Genomic DNA, 27,663 nt, shown 5'->3' on the forward strand with positions numbered 1-27,663 from the left:
CCCCAGGGTGTCCTGTCAGTGCTTTCCTTGGAAGTCTTCCCTCCTCCATCCATTGTACATGCCCCAGCCATCCAATTCGTCTCATTTTGATTGATATCACCAAGTCCGGCTCCTTATACAATAATCTTATTTCTTCATTTGTTCTGATTCTCCATAAATCTCCCTCCTTCACCAGTCCAAATATCTTCCTCAGTACTTTCCTTTCTCACACATTTAATCACCTCTCTGTGGCCTCAGTCAATACCCATGCCTCACTCCCATACATAAGCACTGGTTTAATTATTGTTTTGTAGAGAGTCAGTTTTAATTTCCTGCTAAGTTTTTACTTCTCAGAAGGGGATACAGTGCCCTGTAGGATCTGTTGGCAGCCTTAATTCGATTTACAATATCTGTCTGAACTTTATTTTCTGATGTTATTACTGAGCCAAGATATGTGAAGCTATCTACTGCTTCAAAGGTGTAACCATCCATTTGGAGTTTTTCAGTGATTTTCCATTTCTCTCTGTTACCATATATTTAGATTTAGCCTCACTTATCTCCAAGCCCAAGGACCCAGCCACATCTTTCAGCTCCCTCAAGGCAGTTGCAAGTGCCTCGTTACTTCTAGCAGATATCACCACATCATCTGCATAAGCCAAAATTTGGATCAGTCTATTGTAAATATTACCACCCGGATTAGTAGTTAGTAGTTACTGATTTTACAGCTTTCTCCAACACTAGATTAAATAACACTGGTGATAAGGGGTCTCCCTGCCTTAGGCCTTCTTCGGTTATGAAAGATCTTGACAAACTTCCCTGCACTTTTACCTGACTTCTGCTGTTCTCCAGGGTCATCTTAGTCAATTGTATTAACTTCTGTGGGAATTTAAACTCCTTCATTGTTTCCCACAATGTCGATCTCTTAAGGTAGGGCTTACAGACCCAGCATTTGCCTGGTGTGAAAATGGGAAAATTTTGCTGTGGATGTAGGTGATCTGTATGAAGAAACCACCATCAGTTTTAATTTTTCCCGCGTGTCCATGACTTTCTGCTTTGCTTCCGCCCTAGCTTTTAAGTCATTCTGCAGAATCTTAACTTGCTCTTCACTGCGTTTTCCGTCACTCGAAACACTGAATTCTTCTGTCACGACTTTCCATGAATTTATTCAATCAATCAATCAATCAATCAATACTGATCTGCATTTAGGGCAGTCGCCCAGGTGGCAGATTCCCTATCTGTTGCTTTCCTAGCCTTTTCCTAAATGATTTCAAAGAAATTGGAAATTTATTGAACGTCTCCCTTGGTAAGTTATTCCAATCCCTAACTCCCCTTCCTATAAATGAATATTTGCCCCAGTTTGTCCTCTTGAATTCCAACTTTATCTTCATATTCTGATCTTTCCGACTTTTATAAACGCCATTGAAACTTATTCGTCTACTAATGTCATTCCACGCCAACTCTCCGCTGACAGCTCGGAACATACCACTTACATGTAATTAATCTCATAATAGAACCGTATTGAGGACAATATATTAAAATTATAAAATCCTTTTAATAACAACCACCTACTCAATACAATATTACTCATTGAATTATAAAATAATCATGAGGTGTCTTAAATAAAGGAACATGTTTCGATCGACATAACGAACATCATCAGCCTTAATTTACAAAGAGTAGGTGTCCTACGTTGTATAAGATTAATTTTACTGGTAGCGTGTAAATACGGACTAGTTCAACTTGTATTTCCTTCTGGCATTGTGTTGGCTCTCCTACAGAATTCCTAACTACTGAAGTTCACGTCATTTCAACCTTAATTTCGTCGCCATGCACCTTTTAACTGACTCAGTTTGACTCGTACTATTCAATAAACTCTATTTCAACTTTTGTTTTGCTCAATTTAAGAACTCCATAGTCAATAATTAATCCACGCTTCACGCATTGACATATATTTTAAGATCCACTATATCTATATCTTTTTACTTTAACAACCTCATGTTTGTTTCAACTTTATAGACTACCATCGTTCAAAGTATTCCTCTACAAATACTTGCTGTTAATCAGTACATATTGTTACAATTTCAAGTCTAATGTTATCATTTTACTTTTTATTGTTGTTGTTTTATTGTTGTTATTAAAAGGATTTTATAATTTTAACATACCACTTAGTCGAGCAGCTCTTCTTCTTTCTCTCAATTCTTCCCAACCCAAACATTGCAACATTTTTGTAACGCTACTCTTTTGTCGGAAATCACCCAGAACAAATCGAGCTGCTTTTCTTTGGATTTTTTCCAGTTCTTGAATCAGGTAATCCTGGTGAGGGTCCCATACACTGGAACCATACTCTAGTTGGGGTCTTACCAGAGACTTATATGCCCTCTCCTTTACATCCTTACTACAACCCCTAAACACCCTCATAACCATGTGCAGAGATCTGTACCCTTTATTTACAATCCCATTTATGTGATTACCCCAATGAAGATCTTTCCTTATATTAACACCTAGATACTTACAATGATCCCCAAAAGGAACGTTCACCCCATCAACGCAGTAATTAAAACTGAGAGGACTTTTCCTATTTGTGAAACTCACAACCTGACTTTTAACCCCGTTTATCATCATACCATTGCCTGCTGTCCATCTCACAACATTTTCAAGGTCACGCTGCAGTTGCTCACAATCTTGTAACTTATTTATCACTCTATAGAGAATAACATCATCCGCAAAAAGCCTTACCTCCGATTCCACTCCTTTACTCATATCATTTATATATATAAGAAAACATAAAGGTCTGATAATACTGCCTTGAGGAATTCCCCTCTTAATTATTAAAGGGTCAGATAAAGCTTCACCTACCCTAATTCTCTGAGATCTATTTTCTAGAAATATAGCAACCCATTCAGTCACTCTTTTGTCTAGTCCAATTGCACTCATATTTGCCAGTAGTCTCCCATGATCCACCCTATCAAATGCTTTAGACAGGTCAATCGCGATACAGTCCATTTGACCTCCAGAATCCAAGATATCTGCTATATCTTGCTGGAATCCTACAAGTTGAGCTTCAGTGGAATAACCTTTCCTAAAACCGAATTGCCTTCTATCGAACCAGTTATTAATTTCACAAACATGTTTAATATAATCAGAAAGAATGCCTTCCCAAAGCTTACATACAATGCATGTCAAACTTACTGGCCTGTAATTTTCAGCTTTATGTCTATCACCCTTTCCTTTACACACAGGGGCTACTATAGCAACTCTCCATTCATCTGGTATAGCTCCTCCGACCAAACAATAATCAAATAAGTACTTCAGATATGGTACTATATCCCAACCCATTGTCTTTAGTATATCCCCAGAAATCTGATCAATTCCAGCCGCTTTTCTAGTTTTCAACTTTTGTATCTTATTGTAAATTTTCTTATCCAGCATCTTTGTTGTGTTTCTTACACCCTATATCATTTGCATAGATCGTCATTATCTCTATTAACAAGCATTTATCTATTTTGCTTACGTTTTCCCCCCGTTTCCTGTCACACATAACCTTATCTATTTAGACTTCTTTAAAGAAGATACACGAACACAACACTACTCCGCGAGTAACGAATGCTACTTCTATAGTAGCAACTAAAAGAGTAAATTGTACTTCAACTTTCCGACGTTACTTCCGGAACAAATAACTCCTGTAGTAATTTACTTCTGTAGTAATTTACTCCAAGATGGTGCACGCCACCCTTAATGTTGTACAAAATTCGAGTTACAGAATATTTTCAGCAGCTATGGATAAAATGTTTGCTTCAAGAAATGGAGAAATTTCGTATAGTTGAATTTCGAGTAATAGAGAAATACGCAAAAAAAAAAAAAAGACGGCAGGGAAATTGAAATTATTTTGAGGTACTGGAAATTCAAGTAACAAAGATTCGAGATATCAAGGTTCAACTGTATTTACTGAAAGTTAGTTTCGGCAGACAAAAGAACCTAACAGATATAAATATAAACTATCAATCTTTCATTGAATCTATGTAAACGCTAATATGTATGTTTCACAAAACTCAAGCTCTTCAGAGGGAGTTAAAAGGTGCAGTTTGTACCAAAATCTTCCAAATCATCTCAATAGTGCAGGAAATATCTTGCATTTCTTGAAAAGTCAACGGAAATATATATTTTATGTAATTCATTTAGTTACAAAGTTGCACCAAGATTTGGATCGACCTTGATGGATAGAATGTCACTAGGTGACAGCGACTTGAACATGCCACCATGTTTTATAAAGTACTTTCCTTGCGAGGAGGTTCATGTAACTAGGCAACTCATTGCCTGTTATTTGGAAATAGCAATCCAACATGCCATGTTCGAGATGTACTTTCATGTAACTAGGCAACTAATTGCCAAGGAATTTGTTCATTTTTGCACCAGACTGAAAAACAAAGAATGTCACGTTACCACTCGCATTGCAATGAACATCATGCAACATGCAAATAAATGGCCATTTATGTAAGCATATGTAAGATAGTTCAAATTAATAGACATAGGAGTCTAAAAAATAGAACATATTAACAGTAATTATTTGTATATATTTATTGTAGTATTTGCTTTATATCCCACAAACTACTTTTACGGTTTTTGGAGATGCCGAAGTGCCGGAATTTTGTCCCGCAGGAGGCTTCAAATACCACCAGACTGAGTCAGGATCGAACCTGGCAATTTGGGGCCAGAAGGCCAGTGCCTTAACCGTCTGAGGCACTCAGGCCGGCATTTCGGATCTCTTGATGCCTTTAATGCATTTTAATGTCATTTGTATACATTTCCACATTTATTTTAGTTATTACATGTGTTCACATGTTGGACAATGCTATTCACAATAGAAATAAAAGAAATCATAAAATAACTTAAAAATAACAAAGTATCTGGAGAAGATATCATTGCTGAATTATGGAAATACTCTAGTGACAATATGATACTGTGTTTAACAGAAATCATCAAATAAATTTTTTTTTTGCTAGGGGCTTTACGTCGCACCGACACAGATAGGTCTTATGGCAACGATGGGATGGGAAAGGCCTAGGAGTTGGAAGGAAGCTGCCGTGGCCTTAATTAAGGTACAGTCCCAGCATTTGCCTGGTGTGAAAATGGGAAACCACGGAAAACCATTTTCAGGGCTGCCGATAATGGGATTCGAACCTACTATCTCCCGGATGCAAGCTCACAGCCGCGCGCCTCTACGCGCACGGCTAACTCGCCCGATCAAATAAATTTAGGCAACAAACCGTTTACCATCAGAATGGACATCCGCACTAATACATCCACTACATAAGCAAGGGAAGAAAACAGATCCTAACAATTACAGAGGAATCTCACTTCTGCTAGTAACCTACAAGATCCTGTCCAAGACGCTTTTAAAAAAAGCAGAAGAAATACTCGACCCACACCTAGGAGAGTATCAAGCAGGATTTAGGAAGGGAAGGTCATGTGCCAAACATATATTAAACTTAAAGAATATAATATAAATGAGGAAAATCAGGAACTTGAAATATGTAGTTATTTTTGTGGATTTTAAGAAAGCTTATGATTCAATTGACATTATAAAGGAATTAGGACTCGATAATAAAACAACTGAAATAATTAAAGCAACGTTAACAAACACAATATCCAAAGTAAAATTTAAGGGCGAACTCTCAAAACCTTTTGAAATAATGTCAGGTGTAAGACAGGGAGATGGTTTGTCACCTCTGCTTTTCAACTGCACATTAGAAAAGATAGTTCAAGAATGGAGGAAAGCCGTCAATACTAAAGGTGTTCAACTAGGAAGAAACCCAAATAAAATCACTGTAGATTGTCTAGCTTTTGCAGATGACATGGCGTTAATTATTGACTCACTAGATAATGCTCAAGAACAAATCAGAGAATTACAAAAACAAGCAGCTAAAATAGGACTACAAATATCACTTGAAAAAAACAAAGTTCATGACAAACATCAGTGATGCCCCACAAAATATGACAATTCATGACAACACAATATGTAAAACAAATGGCTTTACGTACTTAGGAGAGTGGATAGTGAATGACACAAAAGAAGAAAACAGCTATAGAAACTAGAGTACACAAAATGGAATGGATGTTTCACATAATAAAAAATGTATATAACAAAAAATCCTTATCCTGGTACACAAAATTGAGACACTACCAAACAGTAGTCAGACCTGAAAATTTATATGCGGCAGAAACACAAACTAACAAGAACTGGAGATCTTGAAAAACTAGAGAAGGTTGAAAGAAGAATTTTGAGAAAAATACTGGGAGCTAAACAAAATAATAATGCAGAATACAGGTTAAGACCAAACAGAGAGCTACATTTGAAAATTGAAAAACTAACTGACGTAATGAGGAAAAGAAGACTACAGTTTTTTGGACACGGTTACAGAATGGATGACAACAGACTAACCAAGAGCATCTCCAACCTTCTGAATAGTTGCAAATCTAAATCAACATGGTTCACTGAAATTGAGAAAGACATGAAAAATGCTGGAATTAAAACAGATACAATCAAAAACATAAAGCTTTTTAGAGAAGCAGTTCAAAATGTACCGTTTCAGGAGCGGAAGAAACCAACAACTAGAAGAAAGTGCACTCAAGAAGAGAAGGAACGACACACTCGGAGGATGAAGGAAATTTGGAAGCACATGAAATCAAACACAATGAAAAATAACCAAAGTTGATTCATCGTACCCTCCAAATGGGTTGTTCGAAAGAAGGGGATTAATAATAATAATAATAATAATAATAATAATAATAATAATACACACTCAACATTCCTCTAAATTAACTTTTTTTCTTAGCCATGTGAAAATCCATGTCAAGTGCATAGTGACAATTACCATGAGATAGCATTTGTTAAGCGTGTTTAACTTAAATTTACAACTGGGGCAGATGGCACTGCTATTAAATTATAGTGTTACTAAGTGCCATTCTGTAAACCAACATAAATTTTTAGTGATAAGCTTTCGAACACTCTGTGGTTTACTATCTTAGAAATTTGTTTTTCAATCAGTCCCTCAACTAATTTCAATCTGAAATTTAGCTGGGATACACTAATTTCAATCTCTTGTGAAGGATGTCAGCACTAAAGATTGTAATGTCCATTAAATGGCAAAATATTTTTGTGTAATACTTCTTCAATCTCTTCTTAGACTGAGTATCAATTTTCTGATCTGTTAAATCTACTCCACTCATTCTGTTTGCTGTCAAATTTGCTACTGTCGTTGAAGCAGAAGTACCTAATGAGGGGATGGAATCTGTGATCTGTCATAACATTTCTGAAGAACGGTGTGTCAATACATGTTTTCTTGCTTAAAAACATACCTGTTATGGGTTTCTGAACTATCAACAGGCCTATAAGAAGTTTTATTTCCCCAGCGTTTGTTTCCATCCATTCACGATCCTTACTCCTTTGTTTGAGCAAATCCAATAAACCTGTATTTTCGATCATTTGCTTAGCATATATGTTCCTTTCAGTTCTGCCAGACATCAGAAAGAAAAAGAAAAAAATACGAGAAAATATTTACAGGTTCACAATTATCCTCAAAATGTACAGGCAAACAATGACCAGCAGTAAACACAAATCCTTCATGCGCTATTCTAAACTCCACCCACTGTTAATGTAAACATTGTCATTATCACTTGCGTCATCTTCTGCACCATAACACTACTCGAATCACTAAAATAACTTTCGCTATCGGTACCAATGTCTTCTGAATCTAACAGCATATACACAGTATCATCTTCGGTTAAATACTCTCAATTGTTTTTGTGTCCAGAACCGCTGTTAAGTCGTCATGCTGATAGCACTGCGTACTAGACGCAAGAGTAGTGACCTATGCAAGAGACAGGCAAAGATACTGAAGACAATCTCCATTCCTCAACTTTCTGTGATCAGCAAGACCTACAACCAATACTCAATAGGTGGTAGAAAAGTTCAGGAAAGATTTGATTGACACTTATAAGCAGCTTGTGAAATGTACATGGTTTAATTGAAAAGACTCAACGCCTGAAAGCAATTTATGTAACTAGTGGGCAGTATGCAGTGACAAGTATAAGCAGTTCACACAAGTAAGACATGATACACACGAGTTGTTGTGTATCTTGTTTACAGATGAAGCAATGTTTGCAAATCATAACCAAGTCAACCTTAGAAACATGAATTATTAGTAAACAGTCCCCACTGACTTTGCCATGTGGAACATAAAGTGTAAATGTATGGTAAAGAATAATGGGCAGCCATCTCATAGGATCATTTTTCACAGATGGATGACAGAATGCCACCAAGTATATCCACCTTACTAACACAAGAACTACCTCCTATGAACGAGAACATTTGGTTCCGGACGAGGAGGAAATGTTGGGTGTCCAGTTCATAATGCAAGACATAGTACAGCTTGCCTTCAACAAATGTTTTCCAGTCACTGGAATGGGCAAAGAGGACCTGCACACTTGTTTGTCAGTTCCCCCGATTTGATACCTCTAGATTCTTTTTCAGAGGGAAAGCTAAAAGATGTCTTGCAAGGGCATACTGACTACACTGGATGGCATGAAATTCTGTATTGGAGTAGCCTGTATAGACATTTCTTCTGAAATGCAACCTCCCGCACAGCGATCCTTACGTGAAAGACTGGAGGCATGTATTGTGTCTAATGGCCACCATTTTGAACACAACTGGTAAACGTACACATAGGGGCGAAGTTGACCACTACTAGGGTATGTGTGCCTGACAACTGGAGCGGGCAGCAATCCCAGATGGAAATGATGATATTTCCCAAAATATTTGCACAAGGAGACACCAACAAAAGCCATTGTAATCGTAAACGTCTCTACTTTTATTTTCTTCATGTTAATAGCCATTGCCTCCCCTACAGTTACTAGACGGTAGGGGTTACACGCAAAGCTGGTGAGGCCAGCTGGCTCTCACTGCCTGGCTGGCACTATATACGGCCTATTGTTAACTGTGCATTTCTATAGAAAAATTTCTTGTTTTTCTTTAACCACTGCTTAATATTTTTCAATTTTGTCAAAGAAATTTTTCAGTTATTACATCTGTGTATTTAATTTATGTTGTTATTTATTTATTTTTCAGAGTCTTAGACGTAATATAATAACACTGAGCTTAACACAAACTATTTCAGTGGCTTTCTCAGTACTAAGTAATATTTCACATCGTAAATAAAGCATTTACAAATTACTTTCGTATTTTCTATCCATCCAGTGATACTGAGAACGATTCTGTATGTAATTTTACCTCTAAAACTATTCACTGAAAACTCATAAAGCATGACCAATCACATTGGCATGCTTTTTAGAGTTCTTTTGGTGGATTGTTGGTGTTAAGTAGTGTTGTAAACACCTGATATTCCTTTTCTACGCACAAGTAATTATTTATAAATGTGTAATGCATGGTGGAATGTTAGTAAAAAGCCCTTGAAGAAATGTCAACCTTATCCACCATATCAAGAGTCATTCTTCTTATGGGGAAAGAGGCTTCCAGAGGCTTAGGCCATACGGACCGGTGGTATGGAGGATATCCTCTGCCAGAAAATGTGATTAAAAGATCAGCGTTTAAAAACACCTAATAATGTTCACAAGGTTATGGTGGTGGTTCATGCGTTCATGAACGTGCCATTTGTTTGCAATTTTCGCTATTTTCAGTACCTCTCCTATTTTTCTAAATTTATGATATATGTTGTTCTTACCTTAATTAGTTGTTTCGGTCTGGTTACTTTTCGTTAATTGATTACAAGTTTCCTTCGACGTGCAATCATGTCACAGGTTAAATGAACTCTGCTTGTATATTTTCTTTCTTTTCTTCGCTGCCTTACGTCATTCCTTCTTGGTTGTTGATTGGTTGCAGCACCTTGGCATGACTGTTTACGTCACTGGCAACTTTCCTTTTGATTGGTACCGAAAGTGTATCCTTCCGCGTTTTTCTGTCTTTTCATTGGTCATTTTTGTTATTTGCATTTAGTCTTTGTTATATTAATTAATTGGAAATTTTAAAAATATTCTTTCTGGGCACCCTTTTTCTCACTATTTTGTTACTTTTTGTTAAGATTTTCATGTACAGGTTTGTAATTACTTCCGTTAGTTTTACAGCACTATGTTGCGTCCCATCTGGAATCTTCCTCAGCGCTATTTAAGGATCTAGCCTACGGGAATGCTTTGCCTTCACACTCCGGGTCTGGCCGGAATCGCCGCTGGTACTCTACGTCAGCTCCTATGCTGCACTTTCATTTGGCAACATATTTGCCGCACGCATTATGGAATAGTGACTTTTCGTCAGCATGTACTTTGCTGCAGTTTGTTCGAGGTCAATTACCTCTCCTTTCGCTCATGTGTTGAGCGCTACAAGCCTGACTTGTCAACCAGCGTAACTGCACTTGATGTGGCCCTTGCCGGCCTTTGTATTTTCCATTTTGGACATGAAAATAACGCCAGCCTAGGTTTTGGTCTTCTTTGCAGCGAGATCTGCTGAAATTTTAATGACGATTTTAGCCAGTCGTGTCTATGGACACATTTTATTTATAGGTCGGCTGGTTCGTCTATAAAAGTTAATTGCATCTTACTACTGGATAATGAAGTTGCTGGACAAAAGGTCCTTGTTTTTTTCTTTGAGTTTTTTACTCCCCAGTGGAGAATTGAGTGCTGTAAAATTCAACTCAAGAACTGTAGCGTTACTGTGTAAACTTTTCTCATCAAAATTTCGTACATTCAACTTTGTTATTTTGATAACTTTAATATTTTTCTAATTGTTCATGATTATTCAACTTAATTATCAGTCTGGTTTTAACCAGCCTTCAAATTAATGTAATCATTCAGATACTGTATTCTGATTTTTTCAGCTGTCGTAAGACAACAGTCTTACTTACTAGCATTTTTATACGCAAAGCCTGTGGCTACTTTTGGCTCAAGGCCATGCGCTGGAATATCATATTCAATTATTAATTATTGTTAAAATCTCTCTAGTCTTTGTTGTTATTTCTACATTATTTATATAATAAATCTTGTAACTGCTGATCCTTTTTCTTATTTCCCGAGAAACCTTGGAAACCCCCTCCGGCCTTTCCATTGTTTTCTCCAGGTGGTATTAAAACAGTATACAGGGTCTCCCTTATAAACCCAGACTGTCCAGGGGCATTCCTACACTCCGAGACCTAAGCGGCTGTACGGGAGGCATGTGCATAGTTCTTGACCTTAAAGAAGTGTGCACATATTCGACCTAGTATCAACAGCAAGTCTGAATCTCAACTGTTAACATGGTGAGACAGTTATCATTGCAAAATCATATTTTTGTATGTAGAAGTTATTTTAAATACGAGTCAACATAACGGTGACGCGATGCATTTGTTCAGCAATTTGCTGATGAAGTGCTACCTTCATGAGCACAGATTCATGTAATTGTACATAAATTTGAAACTACTGGCTAAGTGTTCAATAATAAAAAAAACACAAACAAACAAACAAACAAACAAACAAACAAACAAACAAACAAACAAACAAACAAACAAACAAACACAAACAGTTTTAAGAGAGGAAAAGCTAGATGACACTGGTGTGCATCTTGAATGGTCACCGAATGAATCACTCATAAAATTAGCACAACAAGTAGGGGTTTCAGTTTCTTCTGCACACAAAGCTACAAAGCTGTTACACATCAAACTGTACAGGCTTACACGGGCCCATTGTTTAAAACCTGCTGATCCAGCCAAAAGAGTGAGATATTGCATGTGGTATCTTGCATCATAATCGTTTATTCAACCCACAGCTTGTTTTCTTTTCGGACGAGGCCTGGTTTCATCTTAATAGTCGTGTGAACTGTCATAACTCTAGCTACTGGTGTTCAGAAAATCCTAATGGTGTTTATGAAGTCCCTCATTATGAAGGATAACACTTCCAGCATATTTTAGAAAGTAAGATTTCATATAAGATTGTACACATGCTTAAAGGAGGGCGACCGCATGCAACGTAAGTTGGGCTGAGGCAGCTGTTGTAGCGCAGAGTACGAACACCGTGCGCTCAGTCTGGGTTTATAAGAGAGATCCTGTACATATTTACATTATATACAATACAAAATATATAATTTAGATTTTTACTTGGTTGTTTGGTATGTAGCCTCCGTGGCTCTGGTGGCAGCGCACCGGCCTCTCACCACTGGGTTCCGTGGTTCAAATCCTGGTTACTCCATGTGAGATTTGTGCTGGACAAAGCAGAGGTGGGACAGGTTTTTCTCCGGGTACTCCGGTTTTCCTTGTCATCTTTCATTCCAGCAACACTCTCAACTATCATTTCATTTCATCTATCATTCATTAATAATTGCCCCAGAGGAGTGCTACAGGCTTCGTCAGCCAGCACAATTTCAATCCTCACTGCTAGATAGGGGCTTCATTCATTCCATTCCTGACCCGGTTGGATGACTGGAAACAGCCTGTGGATTTTCATTCATTTTCACTTGGTTGTTTGGTGTGGGTTACTGTAGTCACGTCCTAGTTCGTGAATCATGGACAATGGCTGAGTGGCCAAGTAAGTGGTCCTGACAGTCGGGATACCAGTTGCTATGGAATGGGAGTGTGCATCTCAGACATATTCTGAGGCATGGCCCTCCTTTGCTGGACTTCTGTGCTAGTACAGGTTTAGCAGTCATGAATACATTCTTCAAACATAAGGCTATTCACCACGACACATGGGAGGGTCAGGGCACCAGATCCATAATAGACTATATCTTAACCGACTTCAAATTAAGGAAATCTGTTAGGAATGTTCCGAGTTTTCTGGGGATTTTTCGATGATACAGACCACTATTTGATCTGTATAGTGAACTAAGTATTTCTAGGCCTAGGATAGAGAAAGTGAAATCTGTCTGCAGACAAATAAGGGTAGAAAATCTACAGGACGAGGAAATTAGATGGATATGATTAGCGAAAAGTTTGAAACAATGGACAGTAAGCGGGTTCAGGATATAAAAAGAATGGGTGCTGAAAGGTATAAAGTGGCAGAGAGGGATTCAGTTAGGTGGAAATGTAGTAAGCAGTCTGGCCTATGCTGACGACTGGGTCTTAATGGCAGATTGTGCCAAAAGCCTGCAGTCTACTATCTTGGAACTTGAAGATAGGTGCAGTGAGTATGGTATGAAAAGTAGCCTTGCCAAGACTAAATTGATGTCGGTAGATAAGAAATCCAAGAGAATTGAATCCCAGATTGGGGATAAAAAGCTGGAACAGGTAGATAATTTCAAGTATTTAGGATGGTAGTATTGTAAGTGAGACTGAATCAAGGCACAGTAAAGCTAATGCAGTTACGATCAACAGCAGTCAGTAAGGAGGAGGTCAACACCCGGACGAAAATATCTTTACACTGGTCTGTTTTCAGACCAACTTTGGTGTATGGGAGTGAAAGTTGGATGGACTCAGGTATCTTGTTCATAAGTTAGAAGTAACAGACATGAAAGTAGCAAGAATGATTCCTGGTACAAATACGGTAGGTATGAACAGTGGCAGAAGGGTACTCGGAATGAGGAGAGCTAAGTTCAGAATGAACTCGATGGATGAAGCTGTACGCATAAACCAGCTTTGTTGGTGAGGTCATGTGAGGTGAACGGAGGAGGATAGGTTACCCAGGAGAATAATGGACTCTGTTATGCAGGCTAAGAGGAGTAGAGGGAGACCAAGATAATGATGGCTAGACTCAAGTTTCTAAGGATTTAAAGATAAGAGGTATAGAATTAAATAAGGCCACAGAACTAGTAACAAATAGAGGCTTGCAGTGGCATTTAGAAAATTGACACTCTCTTGCAGACTGAATGCTGGAAGGCATAACAGTCCATAATAAAAGATGAATTTATGTATGTATGTATGTATGTGTGTATGCTTTTGCCCCCCAGGTGGCCATGATCATTAATAATAATGTTATTTGCTTTACGTCCCACTAACTACTCTTTTACGGTTTTTGGAGACGCCGAGGTGCCGGAATTTAGTCCCGCAGGAGTTCTTTTACGCGCTAGTAAATCTACCGACACGAGTATTTGAGCACCTTCAAATACCACCAGACTGAGCCAGGATCAAACCTGCCAAGTTGGAGTCAGAAGGCCAGCGCCTTAACCGTCTGAGCCACTCAGCCCGGCGCCATGATCATTAAGGGGTGGAGTCGATATGATTTAACACTGTGGTTAGCCAGTTCGAGTCCCAAGGGTAAAAAAAATGTCATCATCAGAATGTTGGCCAGCAATCACTACATTGTGTACCAAAAGTCTGGATTAAATTCCAAACCTCTCTGCAGTTTCCATGGAAGGCAATAAAAACATTTTCTATTTTAACATTTGAATTAATGCATTTGTCCGCAGGTTTTTTAAGGGCCGCCTTGAAATAGCTTCTATTCAATTCTTAGGTGAAGGAGAAATGTTAACAATGTGAATTCCATACATACTGGCTTTGTGTACAGAGAACACAAAGCATTCTCAACAGTAACTGAGTCAGCCTGGTTACAGGCATTAATCCACAGCTCTTCAGAAAGCAATGAAATTTAATGTCTTAAGTTCCTCTGAGGTGTAATGTGGTTAGAACAGCCGATGACAGCACAACACAGAAAAATTACAACTCCTATACTATAAGAAATAAATTGGTAAGAGGGTCCACCTCTTCAATACAATATATAAAGTGATATTACATCAGTCTTGGGACTAGTTTCAGCCACTTAGTGGCCATCTTCAGCCAAATAAAAATTAAACAGATTATGTGATACCTAAAACATATGTATACCAGACAAAGACAACGTTGCAGGAATAATTATAACATTAAAATACATATAATAACAAAAATTAAGGTTATAATCTTCTTGTCATAATATGATGTCTTTAAGTTGACTTAGGACCTCAGGCAAAGAAGTAAATCTGGAAATGATAGGCCAGAATTAGGAATGAATAAACATACAGAAAACAAATTAAAAAGGAGAAAAATGATTTATGACACCTCTATAATGAAATGTACAGTATATCCAATGTCAGATGTAGAACAAGCATTGACTTGCTGGAGGAAGCAAGCACGCCATGTAAACAAAGGAGTGGATAGGGAACAAGCAGTGACCTCTTGTTTTGTTTTTTTGTTGCTAGTGGCTTTATGTCGCACAGACACAGATAGGTCTTATGGCGACAATGGGTTAGGAAGGGCCTAGGAGTTGGAAGGAAGCAGCCGTGGCCTTAATTAAGGTACAGCCCCAGCATTTGCCTAGTGTGAAAATGGGAAACCACGGAAAACCATCTTCAGGGCTGCTGACAGTGGGATTTGAACCCACTACCTCCAGGATGCAAGCTCACAGTTTCGCGCTCCCGACTGCACGACCAACTCGCCCAGTCTGACTTTTTGTAGGAAGCAGGCAATGTAAACAAAGGAGTAATTAGGTAGAGGAGGAATGTGAGTAAAGAAGGAAGGGAAGGGGGAGGGTTGGGAGGAAATAAGGGGTGTCTAAGATGGGGCTGATGGATGCGGGGAAAAAAGACTGCTGCTGAGAGGTGAATTTAAAGAGATAATAAAAGAAAGAATTCTTTTTATCTGAGACATGATTACTAAAGATAGGATTTAAAAGGTCAAATAAAATGTTTGATTTCTCTGAAAATTTATTTAGATTGAAGTTAGAATTGAAAAACTGTTCCAGATGGATAAAACAATTTTCCATAATATTGAGCATTAATACTGTAAAACTTTGAGAATTTTCATGTCTTGGTTGATATTAGTGAACTTACGGTTAGTATCACCCATGTGCTGTTCCATGGCCAAAAATCTGTTATATTTCAGGGCATTAACATGCTCCAAGTATCCTGTATGGAAGCTCCTACCTGTTTGACCGACACAAGATGCGTCACAATTATTATAAGCCAGTGCTTGTTGTGTACATCAGACATTGGGCATACTGTACATTTTACGATAGAGGTGAGCCTCGTAAATAATTTTTCACCTTTTTAATTTTTTTCCTATATGTTTATTCATTCCTAATTCTGGCTATCATTTCCAGATTTACTTCTTTGCCGGAGATCTTAAGTCAATTAAAGACCTCATATTATGACAAGAAGATCATTACCATAATTTTTGTTGTTATATATGTATTTTAATGTTGTGATTATTCCTGCAAAATTGCCTGATATACATATGTTTTAGTTATCACATAATCTGTTTAATTTTTATTTGGCTGAATATGTAATATTATTTACTTGATGTGTGTGTATGTTGGGTATTCAGCCCAAAGGCTGGTTTGATCCTCTGCAGCTCTGCCAACAGCTTGTCATAAATAGCCTAGGCGTCACTGAAGAGGCGTACTAGGGAAATGAGGAGTGAGGTAGTTTCCCGTTGTTTTCCTCGCCGAGCCAGCCGCTGCTATTACATATCAATCTGCCAAACCCACTGAAATGCATGCACCAACCGACCTTATGAGCAATATTTTCACACCATTCATAACAGGGACTGGCTGCATAAGCAATGGTATTACTAGCATCACTCATACCTCAGTCACTTTCATATTGTCAAAACCAAGGATGAGACTGAGACAGGTCAATGAAAGTAACAAATTTGATATAGTCCATACCAGAAGACATAGTGCACTGTAAACACTATATCTCGCCAGCAAAGGCATTTACTTGATATACTGAATTGAAAAGGTGAACCCTTGTATCAGTTTATTTCTTATAATTGCACTTCAATACGGAACAAAAAGAAAAAGGAAGAAAAGGAGAAATGTTGGGGAGAGTTTACCAACAAAAATGAGCAAGATAGTCGAGGAAATCAGGAACTATTCTACAGAGTAATAAAATCAAAAATAATAACTCAAGAAACAGTCAAAGCATTAGAGAGGGAAGATGGATCCATAGTACATGATGAAAAGGGTCTTCAGAAGGTGATGGCAAAGTATTTTGACTGCTCGGAGGAAGGAGATAAGAAAATGGAAATAATAGATGGATGGAGAAAAAGAAGAGAACCCGATAACATGATTGGAACTTGAAAGGGCAGTGAAGGCAATGACCAAAGGTAAAGCAAGTGGAAAAGAAGAATTCAATGCTGGTAAGATTAAGGCCCTCCTCTGCGAACCATGTGACCTTGCCGCGGTGGGGAGGCTTGCGTGTCCCAATGATGCAGATAGCCGAGCCGCAGGTGCAACCATATCGGATGGGTATCTGTTGAGAGACCAGACTAACGAATGGTTCATCGAAAGGGGGGTAGCAGCCTTTCGGTTGTTGCAAGGGCGGCAGTCTAGATGATTGACTGATACGGCCTTGTAATAATACTCAACATGGCTTAGCTGTGTTGATACTGCTACACGGCTGAAAGCAACGGGAAACTACAGCCGTAACCACCTCCCGAGGACATGCAGCTCTCTCTGTATGAAAGATGTACTGATGATGGCTTCCTCCCGGGTAAAATATTCCGGAGGTAAACTAGTCCCCCATTCGGATCTCCGGGTGGGGACTACACGAGAGGGGGCGATCATCAGGAAGATGGATACTGACATTCTGCGAGTCGGAGCGTGGAATGTTAGGAGTTTGAATCGTTGTGGTAGGTTAGAGAATCTGAAAAGGGAGATGGATAGGCTAAAGTTAGATGTAGTTGGTATAAGTGAAGTACGTTGGCAGGAAGAACAGGATTTTTGGTCAGGCGACTACCGAATTATCAACACGAAATCAAACAGGGGTAATGCAGGAGTTGGTTTAATAATGAATAAGAAAATAGGGCAGCGGATAAGCTACTACGACCAGCATAGTGAAAGAATTATTGTCGCCAAGATAGACACCAAACCAATGCCCACCACAATAGTGCAGGTCTATATGCCTACTAGTTCAGCGGATGATGAAGAAATTGAAAGAATATATGAGGAGATAGAAGATTTAATACAATATGTCAAAGGTGACGAGAATCTAATTGTGATGGGAGACTGGAACGCAGTGGTAGGCCAAGGAAGAGAAGGTAGCACAGTAGGAGAATTTGGATTGGGACAAAGGAACGAAAGAGGAAGTCGGCTGGTTGAATTCTGCACTGACCATAATTTAGTCCTCGCCAATACTTGGTTCAAACACCACAAACGACGGCTGTATACGTGGACGAGACCTGGAGACACTGGAAGGTATCAAATAGACTTCATTATGATTAGGCAGAGATTCAGAAACCAGGTGTTGGATTGCAAAACTTTCCCAGGAGCAGACGTGGACTCTGACCACAACTTGTTGGTCATGAAATGCCATCTGAAGTTGAAGAAATTGAAGAAAGGAAAGAATGCAAAAAGATGGGATCTAGACAAGTTGAAAGAAAAGAGTGTGATGGATCGTTTCAAGGAACATGTTGCACAAGGACTAAATGAAAAGGCCGAAAGAAACACAGTAGAGGAAGAGTGGAGAGTCATGAAAAATGAAGTCAGTAGGGCTGCTGAAGAAATGTTAGGAAGGAAGAAAAGATCAACTAAGAATCAGTGGATAACTCAGGAGATACTAGACCTGATTGATGAACGACGAAAATACAAGAATGCTAGAAATGAAGAGGGCAGAAAAGAATACAGGCGATTAAAGAATCAAGTGGATAGAAAGTGCAAGGTAGCTAAGGAAGAATGGCTGAAGGAGAAGTGCAAGGATGTCGAAGGCTGTATGGTCCTGGGAAAGGTAGATGCTGCATACAGGAAAATCAAGGAAACCTTTGGAGAAAGGAAATCTAGGTGCATGAATATTAAGAGCTCAGATGGAAAGCCACTTCTAGGGAAAGAAGACAAAGCAGAAAGATGGCAGGAGCATATCCAACAGTTGTATCAAGGTAACGATGTAGATAATTTCGTTCTGGAACATGAAGAGGCTGTTGATGCTGATGAAATGGGAGACCCAATTTTGAGGTCAGAGTTTGACAGAGCTGTGAGTGACCTAAATAGGAACAAGGCACCTGGAATTGATGATATTCCCTCTGAATTACTGACTGCCTTAGGAGAAACCAGCATGGTAAGGTTATTTCATTTAGTGTGCAAGATGTATGAGACAGGAGAAGTCCCATCCGATTTTCGGCAGAATGTTGTTATACCTATTCCCAAGAAAGCCGGTGCTGACAGGTGTGAAAACTACCGCACTATTAGTTTAGTATCTCATGCCTGCAAAATTTTAACACGTATTATTTACAGAAGAATGGAAAAACAAGTTGAAGCTGAGTTGGGGGAAGATCAATTTGGCTTCAGAAGAAATGTAGGAACACGTGAAGCAATCCTGACTTTACGTCTGATCTTAGAGGATCGAATCAAGAAGGACAAGCCCACGTACATGGCATTCGTAGATCTAGAAAAGGCATTCGATAATGTTGATTGGACCAGGCTATTTATGATTCTGAAGATGATAGGGATCAGATACCGAGAACGAAGAATTATCTACAACCTGTATAAAAATCAGTCTGCAGTGATAAGAATCGAGGGCTTTGAAAAAGAAGCAGCAATCCAGAAAGGAGTGAGGCAAGGCTGCAGTTTGTCCCCTCTCCTTTTCAATGTTTACATAGAACAGGCAGTAAAGGAAATCAAAGAGAAATTTGGAAAGGGAGTCACAGTCCAAGGAGAGGAAATCAAAACCTTGAGATTTGCCGATGATATTGTTATTTTATCTGAGACTGCAGAAGATCTCGAGAAGTTGCTGAATGGTATGGATGAAGTCTTAGGTAAGGAGTACAAGATGAAAATAAATAAGTCCAAAACAAAAGTAATGGAGTGCAGTCGAACGAAGGCAGGTGATATAGGAAATATTAGATTAGGAAACGAAGTCTTAAAGGAAGTAGATGAATATTGTTACTTGGGTAGTAAAATAACCAACGATGGCAGAAGTAAGGAGGACATAAAATGCAGACTAGCACAAGCAAGGAAGAGCTTTCTTAAGAAAAGAAATTTGCTCACTTCAAACATTGATATCGGAATTAGAAAGATGTTTTTGAAGACTTTTGTGTGGAGCGTGGCATTGTATGGAAGTGAAACATGGACGATAACTAGCTCAGAAAGAAAGAGAATAGAAGCTTTTGAAATGTGGTGTTATAGAAGAATGCTGAAGGTGAGATGGATAGATCGAATCACGAATGAAGAGATACTGAATCGAATTGGTGAGAGGAGATCGATTTGGTTAAATTTGACGAGAAGAAGAGATAGAATGATAGGACACATCTTAAGACACCCAGGACTTGTTCAGTTGGTTTTTGAAGGAAGTGTAGGTGGCAAGAACGGTAGGGGTAGACCAAGGTATGAATATGACAAACAGATTAGAGCAGATGTAGGATGCAATAGTTACGTAGAAATGAAAAGGTTAGCACAGGATAGGGTGGCATGGAGAGCTGCATCAAACCAGTCTATGGACTGATGACTCAAACAACAACAACAAGATTAAGGCAGCAGGAAGCATTGGACTACAGTGGCTATACAGAGCCCTCAATGCCATATGGAAGGATGAAAGGATACCTGAAGATTGGCAACAAGGAAGCATTATACCACTGTTCAACAAAGGAAATGGGAAGAAATGTCAAAATTATAGAGGTATAACCCTATTATTACATGGGCTAAAAATAATGGAGAAAGTCAAAGACAAAAGACTGAGGGAGATAATAGAAACACAGTTAGAGGAAGAACAATATGGCTTTAGACCGAATAGATCAACAATAGATTTGACATTTACAGTGTGAACGATAATGGAAAAACATCTGGAAAGGAACAATGAAATAATATTTATACTTTTGGACTTGGAAAAAGCTTATGATACAGTTAAGAAAAAACATGTATGGGAACACCTACTGAAAAGGAATGTACCAAAATCATTCATTAACAAGAAAAAAATTTTGTATCATGAAAGTGAAAGCAGTGTACAAGTGGGGAGTGGTGACTGAAACATTTTATACATAAAAAAGGTCTCAAGCAAGGAAGTGCACCGTCACCATTATTGTTTATTATATTAATGGATGAAATCATAAAACATGTAAAACAGAGTATCAGTAGTGATGAAGTGAATGCTTTGGTATTTGCAGATGATATGGTGATTCGGGGAAAGGGAGAAAAGGAAGTACAAAGGAGACTGGACATTTGGAATGAAAATCTGAAGGAGTTTGGAATGGTAATTAGTAAAAGAGAAAATTGTAGTCATGCACTGTGGAAAAGAGAAAAAGAGAAGCCAATAGACGGAGAACGGTTACAGAATGTAGACCGTTCACGTAAATGGGTAGCATTATTAATGGAAGTAATGAAATCAAGCCTGAAATTAATTGTACCGGGAGGTGCATCCGCCCCGTTCATCTAAATGAAGCGTCTTGGAAAATGCCATCTTAAAACTAAAACTCGCAACTACTAGCACAAGAAGTTTGAATTTTTCTCTACAGATGTCTCCACCAAAAAACTTATATTATGCCCTCGGATGTGAAGAGGGACTATTAAGATTGCACAGTAATTTGTTATTTTAAGGTTTACTAAACTGAATTGGTTATTCTTTGTTTTTGGTATGTTAAAGTTGACAATACTTCAATCTCTTCCCGCCAACTTTGGGGATGCTGGCCAATAGAAAATTTTGTATATTTATTTTTCAACCAATTACAGCTATGTTGTATCTATTTAATTACCCAACAAGAATTGGGGCGTGTCGAGCCTTAGCCCAGAGTTCTCTAGAACCTTCCTCTCGGGTATAAAAGCTGGCACATTTTTCGACCAGGGGGTCTTATTCATCATTCCAGTCTTGTGTGTGTGTTAAGAAAGGAGGTGGGGAACCTCGTTCATCACCAAGTAATCCAGCAGCTCAAGGAAATGGCAGTCGTATTTAAGTTATTCAATTTCTAAAATGTAAATTTCAAACATATCAATAGAACTTAGCCAAAATCAGGGAATAGAGAATATGATACCCTCTTGCGTTCCCTATCAACTCGATATTGAGGTGACTATGATTTTGTAACCTGTTTCAGTTTGAAATCTTCACAATTTAAATTTTCTCTCTATCTAGTCACCTCTGTAGTTTAGGCTCAGCCTCTGTAACTTCGGGCCAAAAGCCCGAATAGGGTTTTCATCTTTTAATTGCAAATTTCAAGGAGTGAAACTGTCTGCCTCCATATCATTTTAATTTTTGGGCAAGTAACTTTAACCTGTTGTTTTCCACAAAGGCCCGGTAGAATGGGTATTTGATACTCCTGTAAAATTCAACTTCATTCTTTTATGTTAAGAGGTTAGACTGTTGAGTGTCTAAGAGAGTGAATACTGTTTGAATTGCAAAATGTAGGTTGTGCCTTTGATAGGCCTGGAGATTTCTGGAACTAGGTTTCCAAGTGTAAAATTATAATAGAGCAAAGGTGCACTCTGTCATGGTTAAATGGTGCCTTAAGAAGGCTGGTGTGGTATAATGTTTGGAGAGTAGTCTCCTAGATAATTTTGTGGAGCAAAGGGGCTCTTGAAACATTGTATATTTTGAATACTCTGTAACAGAAATTGGGAGGTTCGTCTCCTTGACTGTTTTTTTGAAAGGAGCTGCAGCACTCATGGAGAATCTATTATTAGAGAACTTCAAGCTCAAGATTGTTTTTATTTGATATTCTAAAAGTGTTACCCTATCTTATGAACTTTTGTACCTGAATTATGAAATTTCTTTGGAAAAAAAAAAAACATAACCGAGAAAAGAAATATAACACTAATTTTAAAATTTTAATTAATCTTTCGACTGTCTTATATAGACTCATTCATGTCCGCACCTTCTTTCACCTCTGTCCACCACGGATACCCGTAACATTAATAACAGACTAAGTAAAGGTACAACATTTTATCATCAAGTAAGAGAGCTTTCGTGGGATAACAAAGTACCCAAGAGAACAAAATTTACATTATATAAACAGTATTTATACCAATTGTAACATACGGACTAGAAACGCTGGTAACTAATAAGAGACAAGATAGTAAGATCCAAACAGTAGAAATGAAATTTTTAAGAACATCGGTTAAAAAGACAAGAAGAGATAGAATTCAAAATATTAAAATCAGAAAAGAGCTAAATATAGCACCGTTAGTACAGAACATACAGAAAGACAAAACTGAGATGGTTCTGACATGTAAAAAGAATGGGAAAGGAATGGGTAGCAAGAAGAGAACTGGAAAGAGAAGTTAAGGGAAAGAGACCAGTCGGAAGACCGAGAAGAAGGTGGATGGATCAGATTTGGAAGGACACTAAAGAAGCTGGATTGGATGTGGCGGAAGTAATGGAGAAGGAAAAGTGTAAGGACAGAAAGGAGTGGAGGAGGCTTGTTAACCACACCTGGGCGACTGGAGTGGGACGATGATGATGATGATGATGATGATAGAACAAAAATGAAATTTATAGCTTATAATTAAACTCCTACAGTGTCGCATCGGCAGACATCATCACTAGACTTGCGGCGCTCAGCTTGGCGTAGCGAACTTGGGTACGCATGACATCAGAATGTGCGGCTTGATACTGCACATCCAGTTGATGACCCCTACTGTCTAGTCTAGTAACCGTGGCCTCCCTGTGAGTGATGTAATATTGCTGTGGTGGGGAAGCATGTATCCTAATGAAGCAGGTAGTCAATCCATGGGTACAACCATATCAGATGTTCAGATGGGTATTTGTTGAGAGACCAGACAAACTAATGGTTCACTGAAAGGGGCAGGGATTAGCAACCTTTCAGAAGTTGCATGAGTGGCAGTCTGGACAACTGACTGATACGGCCTTGAAATAACATGCCTTAGCTCTGTTGATACTGCTGCACGGTATAACAAACTCATCTGACTCATGGACGACTTAAACTTCCGCAACCTACTGTGAAAACAAAACTATGGTATTCCCCTCAGTATGTGCTTCATTATGAATTGTATTCTTGCTAGTCCCACCTGCAACTATGCCTCAAAACTTCCATAACCTTGCTTTTTGCCAATTAAAATTTCTAGCTCTATCTCGTGCTTGTGTAAACTCCCTGATTACCTGACATATTTCTCTTGACGTTTCCAATTACGCAACCATTCCTGGTTGACTTTCTATGCATCACGCCTTCTACTTATGCAGACTTCTCAACCCTATTTAAGTTGAGCCTTGAAACCGGCTCCTCGTTAATTCCGCGAGTGTGCTGTGGTGCTAAACTTTCCACCATCCACTGCTGATAAGGTAAGACCCTGTTCGACTGTTTATCGCCACTTTCTCTGGGAACTTTATCACTACCAGGCCACTATGGATTCCTAAAGCTCTTTCTGCTTCTATCTACTCAACTGATTCTTTCTATTCTTATCACGTAGCACTTTCTACCTTGCCCTGTTCTCAAGGTGTATTTTCTTTCAATTGCAGATGGGATAGCGCAATATTACAATCAACAAACTTTAACAGCTTCAATTTTTTAAACCTGCATTGACATGAAAATCAAGTAGCAAATATTTAAGAATACAATAAAAAAATATCCAAACATCATGAAATAAGGAATGTAGAATACGGAAATTTTGGCAATATATTTTTCGAGGTAACATATTTAATTGATTAAATGTACAAGACTACAGGTTAATATCTGTGCGAGAAAAGCTATGTCAAATGCGCCATGCTGGTCCATTAATAACCAGTGTAATCGCCCGACTGTTGATTGCAGACATGCAAATGTGCATGCATTGTGTCGTACAGGTGCCATATGTCAGCTTGTAGGATGGAGTTCCATCCCTGTTGGACTTGATCTGTCAATACATGGACGGTTAATGCTGGTTGTGGATGATGCTGGAGTTGTCGTTCAACGATGTCCCAATGTGCTTGATTGGGGACAGATTGGGGGATCGAATAGGTAAAGGCAACATGTTGAAACTCTGTAGAGCCATCTATGGATCATGATACAGGCACAGATAGAAATATGGTAAGACTCAGTAGTATTAAAGAGTATCATAATTAATATTTGATCAACTGGGGAAAATGGAAAATTATTTGTCACAGGACGCAAATTGTTGCCTATAACCTCAACCAAACCGATGACAGTATATTTGTTTAGCCTGAATCTGTCTCTGAATTAACTTTCACTATACTTCATTAGAACATTAGGCCAACGATAATATTATCGTAGTCGTTCTAGAATGTTGACCATTTCTAAGATTTCTTCTTCGGAAGAAGATGAGAAAGCCATAGATAATTTTTAAAAACACAATATTAGCTGCTGATACTTAAGTACTGCACATACGCCCACCAAGATACAGTCGTCATCGTCATCATTTCTTCGCTCCAGCAAGCCGGGTGCGGTTGTGTACGAGCATCCTCCAGTTTGTTCTATCCATCCACAGATGCTGCTCATACATGCGACACCAGTTCACATCTCTAATTTCAAGGTCCTTCATTATCTGTTTTTCGCGAACATCATGAGGTCTTCCTCTTGGTCTTTTCCCAGGAACATTGTGGTCAAAGTATGTTCGAGGAGTCCTGTGTGGGTTCGTTCTTTTCATGTGACCATGCCATTGCAATCTCTTCACTTCTAGATTCTCCAGCAAGCTTCTTTCCAATCCAAGCTGTTGTCAGATATCCACATTCCTTATTTTATCCATTTTTGTTTTTTATAGACAAGAACGGAGGAACTTTATTTTTGCTGCCTGAAGACGACTCTCTGTTGGTCCAGGAAGTGTTGCTGCTTCCAGACCATACGTCAATATAGGTATATTTTGTACAAGCTGATTTTGAAAACTAACGGAAATGTTTCATCCCAAAGTATTTAACGTACAGCATGATAGAATTTGGAAGCTTTCTGTATTCTGTTACTAATCTCTTGATGTATGGTATTGTCTGATGACAGAACACTACCTAAATACTGGAAATTGTCTACAATATCCATCTCCTCATCTCCAAATAGATATCTCCTGCTCAGGGCCCCCTCAGCAGGCGATTTATCGACCCGATAGATTTATCTTACATTCGTGCAATGCTAAAACACAAATTAACAATTCGATTCCGCTATAGGTTTGTTATCTCACGGTCCAGAAAGCGGGCACAAGTGAAGAAAAATATCATTCTGCTATGAAATATGTTGAAGCTTCTCACCGAGATGCAATGTCTGACCTAATTAAGTATAATGCAAAATGTTCACCTTTCTAGGCATACCTCTTAAGGTAAGGGTGTGTTCTGCCTGAAGGCAGGTCCGAACCTCCGCAGAGGTGTACCTGAGCCGGAGTTTGCGTACGGTAGGGTGGCCAGTTCCTTTCCGCTCCTCCATTCCCTTAACCCCCACCAACAGTGCGTGGCAACCCATCCACTTCTCGACCACACCCAATGTTGCTTAACTTCCGGAGATCTCACGGGATCCGGTGTTTCAACACGGCTACGGCTGTTGGCGCATACCTCTTTGATCATGCAAATACTTAAGGAAATTGAATCCCTGATATGATGGGTGGCACTGGAAAATAACATTCATCACACAACTTCAGGCTTGGCACATCAGCTACATAGCGCAGTTGCTTCGTCAGCTGGGGTGAACATCTTTTCTCCACTCTTGGGTTTGTACATAACAAAGTCAGGAATAGGTTAGGGACAGAGAAGGCAGCCAAACTAGTTTGTGTTTTCTGTGGACTCAACAAAATAATAATAATAATAATAATAATAATAATAATAATAATAATAATAATAATAATAATAATAATGGCGAATGGCGTATGTACTCTGGAGAGGTCTGGTGCGGGTCTTTCTCTCGTAGACGGTCTATTAGGCGACTTGCACGTCTGTGAAGATGAGGGCCCTACTAGGATGATTTCTAATGCTGAAAATGCCACACACACCCAGCCCCCGAGCCACTGGAATTAACCAATTAAGGTTAAAATCCTCGACCCAACCGGGAATTGAACCCGGGACCCTCTGGACCAAAGGCCAGTATGCTAACCATTTAGCCATGGAGCCGGGCACTCAAAAAAAAAAAAAAACCCCACCATTGAATAAAGAACATAAAGTGGCAGTGACATTTGGATTTATAATATTTTAAAACCATCCCAATTGAAACATTGAGTTTTAAACTGATTTTAATCAATGTGTACGGTTTTAAACAATTTTAAAAACACTATTTGAAACATTTTGTTTTAAACTTGCCAACCCTGTTTTAAAATGAAGGTTGTCCCTTCTTCACTCTGCCTTAGTATCATGTATGGCTTCCTCTGGTATTGTTCAGCTCTTTGACATGCTGTGGTATGCTTGCGATTAGTACATCGACATCATCGTGTTAATATTTCTACCACTAAATTTTACACGTAATCTACACTCGGCCGTGCCAGCCTTTTTCACAACAGCTTTTGCATATATGTAGAAAATAGAAAGTGATAGAATACAAAATTGGTGTGTCCTTTCTGACACAGAATCAATCTCTCTCTGTATGGCATTCAAATGGTTGCTAATTAGTGCTGGAGAAATGAAGTCTCTATGAAAGTCAGTAGCTGTGAAGGGCAAACAACAATGACATTGAGGGCTTCATCTTTCAGTAGTATATTATTCACTGCATTTCTATGCTGAGAAGAGAGAGGTTTAAAATTTAACTGAATATTCTCTGGAAAGGAAACAAAATGAGAATGATGTGAAGTTGACAATTTGACAGCAATTCAAAAAGTTTATGAGCAACATGTGTTGCACTAATAAAAGAGTCAAGTTTTGTAAGTAACTCATTTGTGTAAAGCCTTTAACAAAGGTTTCAGAATAAG

At 38.6% G+C, this 27,663-nt stretch overlaps 1 protein-coding gene across 1 annotated transcript in view; it reads right to left on the reverse strand.

The window, feature by feature from the left end:
- Positions 1-27,663, reverse strand: part of BtbVII (BTB-protein-VII) — a 346,577-nt gene that overhangs the window by 140,585 nt on the left and 178,329 nt on the right. The window lies entirely within an intron of this gene.

This window comes from Anabrus simplex, chromosome 5 (assembly GCF_040414725.1).
Source record: "Anabrus simplex isolate iqAnaSimp1 chromosome 5, ASM4041472v1, whole genome shotgun sequence".
Lineage (NCBI taxonomy): Eukaryota > Metazoa > Arthropoda > Insecta > Orthoptera > Tettigoniidae > Anabrus > Anabrus simplex.